This window comes from Dermochelys coriacea, chromosome 3, assembly GCF_009764565.3.
Source record: "Dermochelys coriacea isolate rDerCor1 chromosome 3, rDerCor1.pri.v4, whole genome shotgun sequence".
Taxonomy (NCBI): domain Eukaryota; kingdom Metazoa; phylum Chordata; order Testudines; family Dermochelyidae; genus Dermochelys; species Dermochelys coriacea.
The window spans coordinates 24,504,970-24,524,565 of NC_050070.1; the positions used below are offsets into that span (position 1 = coordinate 24,504,970).

The following is a 19,596-nucleotide window of genomic DNA, read 5'->3' on the forward strand; positions in this document are numbered from 1 at the left end:
TACTTACAGAGCAGTGATTCTCAAACTTGTTCCGCCGCTTGTACAGGGAAAGCCCGTGCCGGGCCGGGCCAGTTTGTGCCAACATTTTTATGGCTGACTTAGAACAACGCTTCCTCAGCTCTCGTCCCCTAATGCCCCTACTCTACTTGCACTACATTGATGACATCTTCATCATCTGAACCCATGGAAAAGAAGCCCTTGAGGAATTCCACCATGATTTCAACATTTTCCATCCCATCAACCTTAGCCTGGACCAGTCCACACAAAAGATCCACTTCCTGGACACTACGGTGCTAATAAGCGATGGTCACATAAACAACACCCTATACTGGAAACCTACTGACCACTATTCCTACCTACATGCCTCCAGCTTTCATCCAGACCACACCACATGATCCATTGTCAACAGCTAAGCTCTAAGATACAACGGCATTTGCTCCAACCCCTCAGACAGAGACAAACACCTACAAGATCTCTATCAAGCATTCTTACAACTACAATACCCACCTGCTGAAGTGAAGAAACAGATTGACAGAGCCAGAAGAGTACCCAGAAGTCACCCTACTGCAGGACAGGCCCAACAAAGAAAATAACAGAATGCCACTAGCCATCACCTTCAGCCCCCAACTAAAACCTCTCCAATGTATCATCAAGGATCTACAACCTAATCTGAAGGACGACCCATCACTCTCACAGATCTTGGGAGACAGGCCAGTCCTTGCTTACAGACAGCCCCCCAACCTGAAGCAAATACTCAGCAACCACACACCACACAACAGAACCACTAACCCAGGAACCTATCTTTGTAACAAAGCCCGTTGCCAACTCTGTCCACATATCTATTCAGGGGACACCATATAGGACCTAATCACATCAGCCACGCTATCAGAGGCTCATTCACCTGCACATCCACCAGTGTGATATATGCCATCATGTGCCAGCAATGCCCCTCTGCCATGTACATTGGTCAAACTGGACAGTCTCTACGTAAAAGAATAAATGGACACAAATCAGACGTCAAGAATTAGAATATTCAAAAACCAGTCGGAGAACACTTCAATCTCTCTGGTCACTCGATTACAGACCTAAAAGTGGCAATTCTTCAACAAAAAAACTTCAAAACTAGACTCCAACAAGAGACTGCTGAATTGGAATTAATTTGCAAACTGGATACAATTAACTTAGGCTTGAATAGAGACTGGGAGTGGATGGATCATTACACAAAGTAAAACTATTTCCACATGTTTATCCCACCCCCCACTCCCCACTGTTCCTCAGATGTTCTTGTCAACTGCTGGAAATGGCCCACCTTGATTATCACTACAAAAGGTCCCACCCGCCCCCGCTCTCCTGCTGGTAATAGATCACCTTAAGTGATCACTCTGGTTACAGAAAAAAAAAAGGAGTACTTGTGGCACCTTGGAGACTAACAGGTTTGTTTGGGCATGAGCTTTCGTGAGCTACAGCTCACTTCATCGGATGCATTCAGATGAAGTGAACTGTAGCTCGCGAGGGCTTGTGCTCGAATGGATTTGTTGGTCTCTGCGGTGCCTCAAGTACTCCTTTTCTTTTTGTTATAGAATGTAATCAGTCAACTCTCAATCTTCATTTTGATAAATTAAACAGATTGAGTTCTCCAAGTCTCTCACTGTAAGCTCCCAAATCATTTTTGTGGCTGTTCATAGCACCTGTCCAATTTTTCACCTTTTTAAAAATGTGGACACCAGAACTGGACAGAGTATTCCACCAGTCTGGACATTAGTCTTACACATGCCATATAAAGAGGTAAAAACCACTTCTCTGCTCATGCTCACTACTCCCCAGTTTATATATCCAAGTATTACATTAGCCCTTTTCTCCCTAGCATTGCCCTGGGAGCTCATGTTAAGTTGGTTGTCCACTATGACCCCTAAATCCTTTTCATAGTCATACTTTTCAGGATTCAGTCCCCTATTGTAAAAAGAAAAGGAGTACTTGTGGCACCTTAAAGATTAACAAATTTATTTGAGTTTAAGCTTTCGTGAGCTACAGCTCACTTCATCGGATGCACTCAGTGAAAAATACAGTGGGGAGATTTATATACACAGAACATGAAACAATGGGTTTTATCGTACATACTGTAAGGAGAGTGATCACTTAAGTCCCCTGTTGTGTATGTATGGCCTTCATTCCTTGTTTCTAGATGTGTGACCTCATATTTGGCTGACACACCTCACATTTGGCTATATTAAAGCACATTTTCTTTGAATGGGCCCAGTTTACAAAAAGATCCAGATTGCTCTTTGGGGTATTCAGTCATCATACAGTGCTTAAAGTGTTTGCAAGTACACTGCTTTATTCTGTCTCCAGTTCCTGGGTGTGCATATATTGTTACTGATTCATCTAGGATTTCCCTATTTAGATATTTCTAAATAAATTGAATCAGTGCTTGTGGTTTACTTCATGCTGTTTACCTATATTTATACACGTTACGCAGTGAAGCATATGGCAAATTAAATACGAAATAAGGGAAATCCAATCTGTTATGCAAGCACACCTACTTTTCAGTAAATATTCTAGTAATTCAGGGGAAAGGCTGTAACGAGATTTCATTCTAATATAGCTCAGTAAATCTGCATCTGTATGTCTGAGTATATAAAATACTCTATGCAGAAAAGACACATTCAGCAGAAAAACATTTTAAATCCTTAATACTTTTAAAAGGCAGAAAATAAAAATAAAACAAAAATGCCCACAAAATGATACAAAATGCATAATATATTTGTGCACATGATTTAATTCCAATATGCTTTTTTAATATTGTCTCAGAATTAGTAAGACAGGTATTAAAAATTAATGTTGCCACTGAATTATATAAGTAGGATATAAGTATGAAGGAAGATGGTGCAGCAGCAACATATTTGTAAGATTTACCTTCTGAAGAGCTGAAAAAATATAGGAGTCCATCTACCAGTTATATTATTCACCTACTACAAAAATGTAAACACATTACAGAGTGTGTAATAGTTTTAATTCTAATTACACTGGGAATGCTCAATTTGGAGAGAACAGGCATCACAGGTGGTTTAAGTTCTATGAGATAATCAATGCCTCAAGGCTCGTTCTGAATGCTAGGCATGGAATATGACAGAAAAATGTATCTGTGTATGAAGTGTGCTGAATCTCTGCAGCAAGCTAGGAGACCAACATGTAGGAGGGACAACTGAGTTTACACATATACAAATGTACAGCAGGTGCACTATGTCCTTGTATTTCCATATGAAATTTCCAATACTGTACCTGGAAGAGTCCCTTTATGGTATCATTATGCACTTGAATAACATCACTATTACTCAGATAGATTATAAAGGAGCCCTTTCTAATATATAGTATACAGTCAGAAGGGAGGAAGAACCGGCAGGTAACTGGGATGCATGTTGTAGGTTTGGCTAGTATAACAGAAAATTGTTTTGGCACAGGTTTTTCATCAAAGTGATTTATAGTCTGACAGTGCAAAAGTGCTTTTTTTTGGGACCACTGAATAGTTGTTCCGAGGTCCCTTAAGATACAACTATTCTCTCTTTTTTAAAAGCATCTTTTCTTAATTTTATTGCAATTAAGAAATATGCATATGACCCACAAATAATTCCAAATTGTATAATATTTGGTCTTGTTCTGGAGTCTTCTTTCCATTAGTTTCCCATACCTCTTGGCAGAGGGATTGAAAAACTACATACAAATCATTGCTGTTCTCATGTGTACCACCAGTCTTTAGGTACTTCATTCTCTCGTCATACTGATCCAAGGGTCTGATCCAAAGACCTTTAAAGTCAATGATTCTTTCCAGTAGACTTTAGCATGGGCTCTATTATATTCTATTGCTATACTGCCCTCATCACCATAGTATCTGAGCACCTTCCAGAAGTTTATTATGACATGAGTAGCATGTGAGGTTCATTTTAAATTTATTTGTAATCCATTTATTTGAAGGCAAGGTTTAAGAAGCATGTCTTGCACCTAGAATAGAAAATATTGAGGTTTGAGGTGGTTCTTAGTTTTTATAGGAGTTCATCCCACAGCTTTCAACCAGCACCAGAGGAAACTCAGTTTTCTGTACAAATGAGCTTTATCCTTGGGGTGAACATCCCTGCTATGCCAGAATGGAGTTATCATCACAGTCCTCATCCCCGAGCTTTAGATGACCTTTTAGGTACCTGAGCCAAGGCCATTGAGCACGCTGAAGATAAGGAAGAAGACTTTGAACTTGATTGATATTCTATGGGAAGCTATAGAAAGAGGGAAGAGAGCAGGTCAGATGTGCTCCCAGTACCTGCATTGATGAAAAGATGCTCCACTGTGTTCTGAACTAGATGGAGTTTCCTAACAGCCACTGGCTTCATGCTGAAGGCATATTGAATTGCTGCAGTCGAGATAAGGTGATGAAGTACAGGTTAGGAGGTGATGAAGGTGTGTATAGCTCAAGCCAGCTCATCATCCACTAGGATGCGATGGAGTATTGTCATCAGTCAGAGATGGTAGAAAGTATTATTCATGTGCACTGTTATGTGAGAGCAGAGTGTCAGCAAGGGATCCAGTAGCACTCCTAAACTGCAGACTGAATTTGCCAGTTACGGTCATGTCTACCAATGGAAAATGCACATGGTTGCAAACTCCTCAATATATCTCTGACTTGAGCTGGTTTGGCTTTAACCAGCTGCTATTCATCCATGAACTCCTCTCTGCCAAGCACTAGCTCAGTTTGATGATCATAGTGTTATCATATGTCATGATAGAAAGATAGAAGTATGGGTCATCTGCATAGTGTTGGCACTTGAGTCCATGAGTCCTTGAATCCTAGTGGCTGCACACGAATGTTGAATAGGACCAGTAAGAAAATTGGTCCTTCCATACCTCCACAAGTGAGAGATCTAGCTGTGGATGTGCAACTTTCCACCATTACTTTTTGGGGGCATCCCTCCAGGAAGGTGAAATATTTCAGCAAATTGCCTTGGACCCCTGCAACCTCCTTCAGGATGCCTCATGATCATCTGTGTCAAATGCTGCCAAGAGCTGCAGTAAAATGTGAATGGATTTCTGTCCTCCATTCATTGACAGCAGCAGATTATTGAACAAAGCTTCTAATGCTGCTTCTATCCCACGTCCTGGTCATCCCTTATCTTGCACTATCCCTTATCTTGCAGCTATTGTACATTCATTTTTCCTTCTGATATATGTTCTTAGTACCATTGCCAGGATTCACTAGTTAATTGGGATTTCTGCCAAAAAAAAAAGTTATTTAAAGATGCCCTGGACCCCTTCAAATCAACAATATTTCAGGGATATTTTTTCTACATAGTTGGGATCTCTTTCTGACTCAGAAAATGTTGTCTAGCACACATCAAAATAAAAAGGATCAAAAAGCAGTAAAAAAAAATTGTCCGTAAGTGGATACAACTCTCAATATACAAAGGGAGCAGAGCTGAGTAAGACAATGCGATTTTTGCTTTGCACCAAGCAATTCAAACAGAAATGCTGAATTCAGATCTGGGGAACAAATTCTCCCCTCTCTCCCAGTTTTTAAGGATTTAGACATGAGGTTCTAGTTCTGGCATAACTCTAGGGAAAAGGAGCTTCAAAAGGTTGAAGGCAGATCATCACAAACAGAAGAAACCCATGACAAAAAAATTACAGAAACCTTGTGCAATCATTTAGTTTGCCTGGTTTACAGAGCTGCTGTGCTCCAATTTCATAGTAAAATAAATAATAAATAATAATAATAATAATAATAATAACAAATAATAAGCATAGCTAGGTGCTCTCGTCATGTCAGAGACTCTAAGCAAGAGAATTCAACCAAGAGGCTATAATGAGCTAGTGGACATAGAACAAGAGAGGAATCATAGCAAAGAGCGTCCAGAGATTTGCATGGGAACAACACTTCTGGCTGTCCTTTACAGCACTGCATTGAAAATGGCTCCCTGACCAAGTAATGGTGAAAGATTACAATCATGTATGAGCATCAGGGTGGAAGAGAGATTGCAAGGACCTTTTTTTCCCATTCCCTTGAGCTCACGTATGTAAATGTAACCCACACACTTTCTGGGTGTGGTGTTCTGACCCATCTAGTGCCAAGACCACTTAAAGAGAGAGTTTAGCTCATGCTATAGAGGCTCATGCACTACGCTCCAAAGGTCTCTGGTTTGATCCTGCCCGCCGGGGTCTGTTGGTGTTACATAAAGTCCAACCAAAATCTCTGTCCTTTTGCATCTAGCGTGGAAGGGGGAGTCATGGGGCTGCTCGTGACAGTACCATCCCCAAACCTGAGGCTCCTCCCTCTTCCATGACGGCTGTTGGACTACACTCAGTAAAGGGGAGTAGATGCAGAAAAAGGTGTAGCAATGGCTGCTAAAGTGTGTGGTTCCCCAGCATCCTGCAGGCATTTAGCTCTGAGGAGGTGTTGCTGCATGACAGTCCATCTGTGGTCCTGTTTGAAGGCTGTGGTTTTAAAAGCCCTAATGAAGGCCTTAGTGTATTAATAAAATTCCAAAACCACAATGTGTTTTTTCTTTTGCCTTTTCCCTTGCTGCAAAATTAGAGCCCTTGTTGAAAGGAGTACATTATGGCTTGTCCCTAAGAGCTGTCTCTCATGTACGCCCACAGGTTACCATTCAACAGACCCAGAGTATGAAACTTTAATTGTTCACAGGATGAGTCAAACCTGGCAAAGACTTCTCAATTCGATTTGTTCCTCAGAACCAGTCAAGAAAAGGACTTTCTGAGCAGCCTCACAACACATTTAAAATCAAAAATTTGACCTCCGTAAGCAGAAGAAGAAAATGGCACCAATCACAGATTCTGCTGCTTGTCATTCTGAGCTGGCTGTTTCCATGAACTCAATTCTCTTTGTGATTAGGCAGGTATAAATCAGAAAAGACTCAACTGAAGTAAAATTTATTCTGGTGTAACTGAGGGGGAAAATCCCCCAATCTCTCCCACAAACAAACAAGCCTCTAAAAAAGCAAATCAGTATAAAAACCTGCTAATATCAAGAAATACCTATTGCTACACTTTTGGTGGGGATTTATACAGAGCTATTTCTGTTAGATGCAGAGTAATAGAGACAGTTACAGCTCCAAGGAGACAGGGTAAAACAGAAAAAGCTACCCTGTGGCTTTTAAATTACAGCCTGTAATGGGGGACACTGCAAAAAGTCCAGAGAAGCATTCATGCTGACTCAGCTCCAGAACAATGCATCCCAGAGACGTGGTTCAACTACCTTTTAATACAATGTACCCTACAGGATTTCCTATAGTCCAAAAGTAGCTGTTGTGCATATATTGTTGTTACTCTCCCCCAGCAAATAGTGTAGTAGTTTTTTTTTAAAGGGTTATCCTCCCTAACAGCATCTTGCCTTATTTGAGTAGATTAGTACTTGTTAGTCTCTAAGGTGCCACAAGTACTCCTTTTCTTGTTGCATGACTAGAAAACATGTGACCTTTGACCTCCCTGCTGGAATTTAGGGTGGCTCCCAAGCCTTAGGACAATAGGGAAATGTGAAAATGGGAGAAGATTTCCTCTCCTTCCCTTCTGAGCTCATAAAAGGCCAGTCACAGCACAGCTTAGTTTTATCTGAGACAAATAAATATTTTGGGTTTCTCTTTCTGCGCACTGGAATGCACAACAATTAGCAAATAGGGATCCCTGTTCATTGTATATTAAAGCAATATTTAAAGATTATGTTTGGAGTAACAGCACTGAAACAGAAACAAAACCCTTCTGAACTCTCTTCAGCAGCATAACAACTCCTAAGCTAGGAAAGCACCTGGGTCCAGTTTTATATATAAGGAATGCTGTTGGGCCTAACTGGGGTGGAGTAATAAGAGGGCTCAGTTCACCTGTGCACTGTTAAGGCTGTTTGCAAGTATAAAACCCTGACTTTGGGAGCTTAGGGAGAGATAGGGCTGTAGCATAAGGACGTATTTGTCTAGGGAAGGGTTTATCTAGTGAGTTCTTCCTCAGAGGCTTATTTATGGAACAGAGGTTCAGATGGATTTTAAAGGTGTATTCAATTTTGTTTGAGGGGGTGACATTTTTTCCATAAGAAAAAAAAAATCTTTCAGTGTAGGATAACTATACTTATACTATCCAATTTGCTCCATGCTAGACTTAAGGTTAGACCTTTAGTATTATCATTTATTTTTTAGTATTATATTAGCACCTGGAGACTGTTATATTAGGCACAATACACTCATAGAAAGAAACAACATTGCCATGAAGAGTTTACAATCTGTTTCTCAAAACTAGAAATCCAGCAACATGACAACCAGAATTTGTTTTTTCATTTTCATTCCTTTTTTTCAAGACTCATTCTCACTCTTCTCTTCCTCCCCTGCCCATTTACATTGACTGCCGAATGGGGAGAGGAAACAATAAAAAGAGGAAAGAAGCAAAGCTGGCATTTTATTGGGTGGGAGGGGTGCTGAAAATATCAGATTTTTTTTGTCAGTGTCCTGTGAAAGATGCTTCTTGTTTTCCAAACAGCATTTTATGCTAGGTGGACTCTGCTGTTGAAATGCATGGAGGAGGAATCCATGGGCAAGTACAGTGGCATCTCTGCAATTCCCCTTCCCCTGTTTACTAGCACTTACTTCAATAAGGATGCTGAACTTGAGCAATTCAACATGCAAAAGTGAAATAAGAGCATGTTTTTGATTTGGGGAGGTTGTACGATGCACAACAAAGCAGTGGGAAACAGTAGCCTAGAGCCACAGTCAGGGTTACATTGCTCTGTAGTGAAAGACAGCCTGTGGACTGTGCAGGGGCCGATGCACGATCTCTACCCGCATTCTTCTCCCTGCCTCACCTGATCTTTCTCCTGCATGATGGCATGCGGGGATCCCATGTGAAGCTGAGCTGTGTGCTATGGTGGGGATAGAGAATGTGTGTGCTTCCTAAATCTTTTCCTTGTGCAGCAGAACTGTCCTGATTCAACTTCTTCTTGAGAATCCCCAAGAGATAAGGACAGTGTACATACTTCTTTGCATTTGTTGATAATTATTGCCTTTCAGACTGGGGGAGGGGCAAGGGGCCAGGAGCCATGGCTTCATCACTTTTTACTGGCCATAAGGGCAAGTGACAGGACGGAGAGAGAGGAGAGGAGTGAGTGAGGGTGGAGTCTTGGGGGGGAGAGGCAGTGCGGGAGCTGGGCCTTGGAGGAAAGGGGATAGGGCCATGGTTTGGGTACTGGTGCCCCCTGCCCCTTTAAGGAGCTTCTGCCACTCCAACTTTCACAATGCCAACAATGCTGCATGTATTTGTCCGTAGTCCATTTATTTGTATTACTGCAGAATGTAGCAAAAAGAAAAGGAGTACTTGTGGCACCTTAGAGACTAACAAATTTATTTGAGCATAAGCTTTCGTGAGCTACAGCTCATTTCATCGGATGCATTCAGTGGAAAATACAGTGGGGAGATTTATATACATAGAGAATATGAAACAATGGGTGTTACCATACACACTATAAAAAGAGTGATCACTTAAGGTGAGCTATTACCAGCAGGAGAGCGGGGGGGGGGGGGGGTAAACCTTCTGTAGTGATAATCAGAGTGGGCCATTTCCAGCAGTTGACAAGAACGTCTGAGGAACAGTGGGGGGTGGGGAATAACGATGGGAAAATAGTTTTATTTTGTGTAATGACCCATCCACTCCCAGACTTTATTCAAGCCTAAGTTAATTGTATCCAGTTTGCAAATTAATTCCAATTCAGCAGTCTCTTGTTGGAGTCTAGTTTTGAAGTTTTTTTTTCTGAAGAATTGCCACTTTTAGGTCTGTAATCGACTGACCAAAGAGATTGAAGTATTCTCCAACTGGTTTTTGAAAGTTCTAATTCTTGACGTCTGATTTGTGTCCATTTATTCTTTTACGTAGAGACTGTCCAGTTTGACCAATGTACATGGCAGAGGGGCATTGCTGGCACATGATGGCATATATCACATTGGAAGATGTGCAGGTGAACGAGCCTCTTATAGTGTGGCTGATGTGATTAGGTCCTATATGGTGTCCCCTGAATAGATATGTGGACAGAATTGGCAACGGGCTTTGTTGCAAGGATAGGTTCCTGGGTTAGTGGTTCTGTTGTGTGGTGTGTGGTTGCTGAGTATTTGCTTCAGGTTGGGGGGCTGTCTGTAAGCAAGGACTGGCCTGTCTCCCAAGATCTGTGAGAGTGATGGATCGTCTTTCGGATTAGGTTGTAGATCCTTGATGATGCGTTGGAGAGGTTTTAGTTGGGGCTGAAGGTGATAGAATCATAGAATCATAGAATATCAGGGTTGGAAGGGACCCCAGAAGGTCATCTAGTCCAACCCCCTGCTCAAAGCAGGACCAAGTCCCAGTTAAATCATCCTAGCCAGGGCTTTGTCAAGCCTGACCTTAAAAACCTCTAAGGAAGGAGATTCTACCACCTCCCTAGGTAACGCATTCCAGTGTTTCACCACCCTCTTAGTGAAAAAGTTTTTCCTAATATCCAATCTAAACCTCCCCCATTGCAACTTGAGACCATTACTCCTCGTTCTGTCATCTGCTACCATTGAGAACAGTCTAGAGCCATCCTCTTTGAAACCCCCTTTCAGGTAGTTGAAAGCAGCTATCAAATCCCCCCTCATTCTTCTCTTCTGCAGACTAAACAATCCCAGCTCCCTCAGCCTCTCCTCATAAGTCATGTGCTCTAGACCCCTAATCATTTTTGTTGCCCTTCGCTGTACTCTTTCCAATTTATCCACATCCTTCTTGTAGTGTGGGGCCCAAAACTGGACACAGTACTCCAGATGAGGCCTCACCAGTGTCGAATAGAGGGGAACGATCACGTCCCTCGATCTGCTCGCTATGCCCCTACTTATACATCCCAAAATGCCATTGGCCTTCTTGGCAACAAGGGCACACTGCTGACTCATATCCAGCTTCTCGTCCACTGTCACCCCTAGGTCCCTTTCCGCAGAACTGCTGCCGAGCCATTCGGTCCCTAGTCTGTAGCGGTGCATTGGATTCTTCCATCCTAAGTGCAGGACCCTGCACTTATCCTTATTGAACCTCATTAGATTTCTTTTGGCCCAATCTTCCAATTTGTCTAGGTCCTTCTGTATCCTATCCCTCCCCTCCAGCGTATCTACCACTCCACCCAGTTTAGTATCATCCGCAAATTTGCTGAGAGTGCAATCCACACCATCCTCCAGATCATTTATGAAGATATTGAACAAAACGGGCCCCAGGACCGACCCCTGGGGCACTCCACTTGACACCGGCTGCCAACTAGACATGGAGCCATTGATCACTACCCGTTGAGCCCGACAATCTAGCCAGCTTTCTACCCACCTTATAGTGCATTCATCCAGCCCATACTTCCTTAACTTGCTGACAAGAATGCTGTGGGAGACCGTGTCAAAAGCTTTGCTAAAGTCAAGAAACAATACATCCACTGCTTTCCCTTCATCCACAGAACCAGTAATCTCATCATAAAAGGCGATTAGATTAGTCAGGCATGACCTTCCCTTGGTGAATCCATGCTGACTGTTCCTGATCACTTTCCTCTCCTCTAAGTGCTTCAGGATTGATTCTTTGAGGACCTGCTCCATGATTTTTCCAGGGACTGAGGTGAGGCTGACCGGCCTGTAGTTCCCAGGATCCTCCTTCTTCCCTTTTTTAAAGATGGGCACTACATTAGCCTTTTTCCAGTCATCCGGGACTTCCCCCGTTCGCCACGAGTTTTCAAAGATAATGGCCAAGGGCTCTGCAATCACAGCCGCCAATTCCCTCAGCACTCTCGGATGCAATTCGTCCGGCCCCATGGACTTGTGCACGTCCAGCTTTTCTAAATAGTCCCTAACCACCTCTATCTCTACAGAGGGCTGGCCATCTCTTCCCCATTTTGTGATGCCCAGCACAGCAGTCTGGGAGCTGACCTTGTTAGTGAAAACAGAGGCAAAAAAAGCATTGAGTACATTAGCTTTTTCCACATCCTCTGTCACTAGCTTGCCTCCCTCATTCAGTAAGGGGCCCACACTTTCCTTGGCTTTCTTCTTGTTGCCAACATACCTGAAGAAACCCTTCTTGTTACTCTTGACATCTCTTGCTAGCTGCAGCTCCAGGTGCGATTTGGCCCTCCTGATATCTTTCCTACATGACCGAGCAATATTTTTATACTCTTCCCTGGTCATATGTCCAACCTTCCACTTCTTGTAAGCTTCTTTTTTATGTTTAAGATCCGCTAGGATTTCACCATTAAGCCAAGCTGGTCGCCTGCCATATTTACTATTCTTTCGACTCATCGGGATGGTTTGTCCCTGTAACCTCAACAGGGATTCCTTGAAATACAGCCAGCTCTCCTGGACTCCCTTCCCTTTCATGTTAGTCCCCCAGGGGATCCTGGCCATCTGTTCCCTGAGGGAGTCAAAGTCTGCTTTCCTGAAGTCCAGGGTCCGTATCCTGCTGCTTACCTTTCTTCCCTGCGTCAGGATCCTGAACTCAACCAACTCATGGTCACTGCCTCCCAGATTCCCATCCACTTTTGCTTCCCCCACTAATTCTACCCGGTTTGTGAGCAGCAGGTCAAGAAAAGCGCTCCCCCTAGTTGGCTCCCCTAGCACTTGCACCAGGAAATTGTCCCCTACGCTTTCCAAAAACTTCCTGGATTGTCTATGCACCGCTGTATTGCTCTCCCAGCAGATATCAGGAAAATTAAAGTCACCCATGAGAATCAGGGCATGCGATCTAGTAGCTTCCGTGAGTTGCCGGAAGAAAGCCTCATCCACCTCATCCCCCTGGTCCGGTGGTCTATAGCAGACTCCCACCATGACATCACTCTTGTTGCACACACTTCTAAACTTAATCCAGAGACACTCAGGTTTTTCCACAGTTTCGTACCGGAGCTCTGAGCAGTCATACTGCTCCCTTACATACAGTGCTACTCCCCCACCTTTTCTGCCCTGCCTGTCCTTCCTGAACAGTTTATAACCATCCATGACTGTACTCCAGTCATGTGAGTTATCCCACCAAGTCTCTGTTATTCCAATCACGTCATAATTCCTTGACATCACCAGGACCTCCAGTTCTCCCTGCTTGTTTCCAAGGCTTTGTGCATTTGTATATAAGCACTTGAGATAACCTGTTGATCGCCCCTCATTCCCAGTATGAGGCAGGAGCCCTCCCCTCACAGACATTCCTGCCTGTGCTTCCTCCCGGTATCCCGCTTTCCCACTTACCTCAGGGCTTTGGTCTCCTTCCCCCGGTGAACCTAGTTTAAAGCCCTCCTCACTAGGTTAGCCAGCCTGCTGGCAAAGATGTTCTTCCCTCTCTTCGTAAGATGGAGCCCGTCTCCGCCCAGCACTCCTCCTTCATGGAACACCATCCCATGGTCAAAGAATCCAAAGCCTTCTCTCCGACACCACCTGCGTAGCCATTCGTTGACCTCCACGATTCGACGGTCCCTACCCAGGCCTTTTCCTTCCACGGGGAGGATGGACGAGAACACCACTTGCGCCTCCAACTCCTTTATCCTTCTTCCCAGAGCCACGTAGTCCGCAGTGATCCGCTCAAGGTCATTCTTGACAGTATCATTGGTGCCCACGTGGAGAAGCAGGAAGGGGTAGCGATCCGAGGGCTTGATGAGTCTCGGCAGTCTCTCCGTCACATCACGAATCTTAGCCCCTGGCAAGCAGCAGACTTCTCGGTTTTCCCGGTCAGGGCGGCAGATAGATGACTCAGTCCCCCGGAGGAGAGAGTCCCCGACCACCACCACCCGCCTTCTCCTCTTGGGAGTGGTGGTCGTGGAACCCCCAACCTCAGGACATCGCATCTCATGCCTCCCAACCAGCGGAGTCTCCTTCTGCTTTCTCCCCCCAGACATATCATCTGGTCCACTCTCCGCATTGGTACCTGTGGAGAGAACATGAAAGCGGTTAGTTACCTGTGTCTGTGTTACTGGAACCCGGACATTCCGCTTACCTCTTCTGGAGGTCACATGTTGCCAAGCTTCTTCACTGGCCTCTTGGCTCCTCTGTGCAACCTGCTCTATATCTTTAGAGCTTTGTGCCCCTAGAAGGCTATCCTGAGTTTGGTCCAGAAAATCCTCAGTCTCTCGTATACAACGCAGGGTCGTTACCTGTTGCTCCAGACCTTCAATCTTCTCTTCCAATATGGAGACCAGCTTGCACTTTGTACAGACAAAGTCGCTTCTGTCCTGTGGAAGAAAGACAAACATGGCACATCCAGTGCAGGTCACAACAGCTGAACCCCCCCCTTCCATATCACCTACCTACTATGAGCTTCCTCAGAGACGTTGGCAAGATGTAAGCCTCACTGGGCTCACTCCAGGCGAACTCCCAGGCAAACTCCTGCTGTGAGCTGCTCTGCTGTCCCCGCTACTCCGCTGCCGCTCAGCTGGTTCGCGAGGCTCTGGCTATTTTTAAACAGCCAGGCTTCCCTGACGCAAACACACAGACACCCTAATGCCCGCCCCCTGCAGGCTAGCAGCCAATCAGACACTCACTCAGGCTCTCTCCCTGCCCTCCCAGCAAACACACGCTCGGATACTTCCTCAGCAAGCAAACACACACACTCGGATACTTACCAGTCCCAGGCAAACTCCTGCTGTGAGCTGCTCTGCTGTCCCCGCTGCTCCGCTGGTTCGCTGCCGTGATGGCTGGTGGCGTTCTGTTATTTTCTTTGTTGGGCCTGTCCTGTAGTAGGGTGACTTCTGGGTACTCTTCTGGCTCTGTCAATCTGTTTCTTCACTTCAGCAGGTGGGTATTGTAGTTGTAAGAATGCTTGATAGAGATCTTGTAGGTGTTTGTCTCTGTCTGAGGGGTTGGAGCAAATGCCGTTGTATCTTAGAGCTTGGTTGTAGACAACGGATCGTGTGGTGTGGTCTGGATGAAAGCTGGAGGCATATAGGTAGGAATAGCGGTCAGTAGATTTAGGAGACCTGGTCATGGACCAGGACCCCAGTATATGAGGCATGGTCCAACACGGAACAAAGAACTTAGTCTAAGTATAAAATGAGATAACAGACAGGAGTACAAGGAAACAATGAGACCGTATTGTTTAGCATAAGTAGTGATGTTAGGGGCCTTTTTCGTTCACCCACTTACTTCCCTGGTCCTTCTTGCATGAACAGAGAGCAACAATACCCGGAGTCCAAAGGTGCAAACCATTCGATGTTTATTGGGGTGAACTTCCAGCAAGCATGATTCCACCCTTCCCAGCTCTGACACCACAGAGCCTTACACCTGTGTCCCTGTTCCCATTCATGCCCTTAGCAAAACATGATTCCAATTTCCCCACCCCCATTCCCTGTTCCCATTTCCCCCCCACGCACACACACACTTCCTGCTTGATTGCAGACTATATACTAAAACTTGAGTTCTGCTTAGCTATACCTTATCCAATCATTATACTGAAATTTAACTAACCAGTCCTAACATATTGTAACATGATTATTTAACCAATTATATCCCACCACCTTAATTAGTTTACACCCAGCAAAATTAATTACACAGCAGACAGAAACAATCACAGAACCAGACAGAGATTATACAGACAAACAATAGGGAAATGGGAACTACACTGATAGAACAAACACAGAAATGAGGATTTCACATCCCAGCTACTGATAAGTGAGTTCCTGCCAGACAGGATGCTATCAAACTAAGTTTCCTTTTACATCTTCTAGGCACTTCCCTTTGTCTGGAGGTTATAGGCATTATCAGGACAGGATTGTATCCTAACGGCCCAATAGCACCTTATTTCAATGTGACTAGTTTGGAATGTGAGGATGTGACCAGTCGCTTCCCAGCTTATGGCTGCCTCTGCTGCTTAGTCAAAGGTCTTAGCCTAAGAACAGAGCCTCAGACTGTCACAGTAAGAGAAGGACCTTACGCTGGCAGACAGTGATTTTGATTCTTTCTTTTATACCTCTAGAACTAGCTAAGTGAATCCTAGAATCATAGAATATCAGGGCTGGAAGGGACCTCAGGAGATCATCTAGTCCAACCCCCTGCTCAAAGCAGGACTAATCCCCAACTAAATCATCCCAGCCAGGGCTTTGTCAAGCCTGACCTTAAAAATTTCTAAGGAAGGAGATTCCACCACCTCCCTAGGTAACACATTCCAGTGTTTCACCACCCTCCTAGTGAAAAAGTGTTTCCTAATATCCAACCTAAACCTCCCCCACTACAACTTAAGACCATTACTCCTTTTTCTGTCATCTGCTACCACTGAGAACAGTTTAGATCCATCCTCTTTGGAACCTCCTTTCAGGTAGTTGAAAGCAGCTATCAAATCCGCCCCCCGGATTCTTCTCTTCTGCAGACTAAACAATCCCAGTTCCCTCAGACTCTCCTCATAAGTCATATGTTCCAGTCCCCTAATCATTTTTGGTGCCCTCCGCTGGACTTGTTCCAATTTTTCCACATCCTTCTTGTAGTGTGGGGCCCAAAACTGGACACAGTACTCCAGATGAGGCCTCACCAATGTTGAATAGAGGGGAACGATCACGTCCCTCGATCTGCTGGCAATGCCCCTACTTATACATCCCAAAATGCCATTGGCCTTCTTGGTAACAATGGCACATTGTTGACTCATATCCAGCTTCTCGTCCACTGTAACCCCTAGGTCCTTTTCTGCAGAACTGCTGCCTAGCCATTTGGTCCCTAGTCTGTAGCGGTGCATGGGATTCTTCCATCCTAAGTGCAGGACTCTGCACTTGTCCTTGTTGAACCTCATCAGATTTCTTTTGGCCCAATCCTCTAATTTGTCTAGGTCCCTCTGTATCCTATCCCTACCCTCCAGTGTATCTACCTCTCCTCCTAGTTTAATGTCATCTGCAAACTTGCCGAGGGTGCAACCCACACCATCCTCCAGATCATTTATGAAGATATTGAACAAAACCGGCCCAAGGACCGACCCTTGGGGCACTCCACCGGATACCAGCTGCCAACTAGACACGGAGCCATTGATCACTACCCATTGAGCCGGACATTCTAGCCAACTTTCTATCCACCTTATAGTCCATTCATCCAGCCCATACTTCTTTAACTTGCTGGCAAGAATACTGTGGGAGACCGTGTCAAAAGCTTTGCTAAAGTCAAGGAACAACAAGTCCACTGCTTTCCCCTCATCCACAGAGCCAGTTATCTTGTCATAGAAGGCAATTAGATTAGTCAGGCATGACTTGCCCTTGGTGAATCCATGCTGACTGTTCCTGATCACTTTCCTCTCCTCTAAGTGCTTCAGAATTGATTTCTTGAGGACCTGCTCCATGATTTTTCCAGGGACTGAGGTAAGGCTGACTGGCCTGTAGTTCCCTGGATCTCCTTCTTCCCTTTTTTAAAGATGGGCTCTACATTAGCCTTTTTCCAGTCGTCCGGGACCTCCCCCGATCGCCATGAGTTTTCAAAGATAATGGCCAATGGCTCTGCAATTGCATCCGCCAACTCCTTTAGCACTCTCAGATGTAGCGCATCCGGCCCCATGGACTTGTGCTTGTCCGGTTTTTCTAAATAGTTCCGAACCACTTCTTTCTCCACAGAGGGCTGGTCACCTCCTCCCCATGCTGTGCTGCCCAGTGCAGGAGTCTGGGAGCTGAAAAGAATACACCTAAATTCTTAGAGTATAGGCCTTTACAGACAGGCCTGAATATTTATATCCTAACAAGTGGTATCAGCACAGCAGCAGCCTATCCATTGTCAAGTTTCTTGTAGATATCACAGCAAAGGGGAGTTTTAAGGAGGGATTTGAAGGACAGTATGTAGGTTTGGGGATGCTTTGGTAATGTTAAATATAAAGTTACAAACTAAAAAAAGATAGAAAAATGTGTGTGTGGGGGGGGAGAGTTGTTAACTGTCAGAGGGTGGGTGGTCCCAGTAAATGAAGTAGGCCCACTGTCGCTGTGCCAGGACATGTGCTCCCATTTGTCCAATTAAGAAGGCAGGGCTGAACCTGGAGGTTTTAAAGGACTGGGATGAAGCCAAAGAGAAACTCATTGAGGAAAACTCAGGATATTAGAGGAGGTCTCTAGGGAAAGCTGCAGGGAACAGAAAGCTCTCTGCAGGGCCTCCCTTGGAAAAGGGAGGAATTGGCTAGGAAACTGTATGGTTGGGGCCTGGGAGAAGTCTGAAGGCAGGACAGCAGAAAGTGGATTTTGCTGGCTGGTGTCCCCAAGACAGAGACTGAGGGCTGAAGAGGGCAGCAGGATCAGGACACGGTGGTGTGTGTTGGTGCTGTAGTGGAGAGAGAGAGAGCCTGGAGCACTGGGCCTGGTGCAATATCTGAGGCCTGAACCAAAGACTGTGAACCAAAGTCAGGTCATATATTAAAGTAGATGTTTACAAGTTCACTGTCCAGTACATGAAGTGGGGAAAGTTGTTGTTAGTGTATAAGCACTACATAGTTGTGTAAATACATTCCAGCTAGTGCAGGTAAACTCCAATCTACCAGATACAATGGTTTGATAAAATAATGAATAGGGATATTTTGTCCAAGATATCAGGAACAAGGGGAGGTAACAAACAGTTGCCATGAAATATGTAAGGTGGTGTGGAAGTCGTGTATGTTAGTTGTTTGTTTTTAGCCTATAAATGTCAGGGTACTTTGCCTTAATTCTTTGTGTGGCCTAGGGTACAGCAGAACTCTGCCTGCTGACTGAATCATTCCTTGCTACTAGACACCCATGTGTCAGTGCACCTGTAACCATGGAGCCAGGGAACTGAGACTGTTTCTAGGGAGCAATAAACCTGGATGAGTGACTTTGTCACTGAGCTGTGCCTGTGGTCTTTCTTTATCAGTAATATCAAAGTCCACTGAACTAACATGCTGCACTATCTGCTAATAACATTAACATTCCAAGGACAAAAAAGCACTGAGCAAAAACAGTGCTTCTGAGGCAACAGCATTCTGGCCCCCAGCACTTGACCACACTGGGTGGTACTATCAAGGTTTGCAGAACCACTATCTGCCGAGAGCTGGGAAAGCACATGGAAAGAACCCACGAACTCTCAAGCCAGCTGATAACAGGCACTAAGGTGGAGAGCTGGAGCCACAGGGCAGAATGCTGCAGGCAGGGAAAGGGCTGACACCTCCAGGGCTGGAGAGCTGGATCCAGAGGAACCATGAATAGGCCTGGGGGAGTGAGGAATGCTACCTTGGCAAGGATGCTGCCAGCAGAGAGAACATGGGGGGTGGGAAGAGTAGGGTGTCCTGGTACAAGGACAGGAGATGACTACACGAGAGAGCCAGGCACAGTGGGGAACGCCAGAGCTGTATGTTGCATGCAGTGTCTGGACTATGTTGGAGAAATTCCAGACTATGGTTGTAGGACTTCTGTTACACAGGACTTTGGTAATAAATGAGCCCCACAAGGGCTGTAGTTACACTTGGAGAAGATCCTCTGGGCTATTTGGGGGATCCAAAGGAAGAGGGGAAACTGGAACATGTCAGGTGAACTTGTCATGCTTCAGCCTGCCCATGGAGGATGCTACAGGTAGGACTGCCCTTCTGATAACATTTAACAGAATTCCCACAGTTCAGTTTCAAATTTCACAAAGTGCTCACAGCTCTGTCTAGTGGGTA

At 44.8% G+C, this 19,596-nt stretch overlaps 1 long non-coding RNA gene across 1 annotated transcript; it reads left to right on the forward strand.

Moving 5' to 3' along the window:
• The first annotated feature begins 1,395 nt into the window (after window positions 1-1,395).
• LOC122459623 lies at window positions 1,396-19,293 on the forward strand. Its single transcript, XR_006280429.1, has 3 exons — window positions 1,396-1,573; window positions 11,001-11,003; window positions 19,283-19,293. It is a non-coding gene; the product is annotated as an uncharacterized LOC122459623 (long non-coding RNA).
• Window positions 19,294-19,596: the final 303 nt, after the last annotated feature.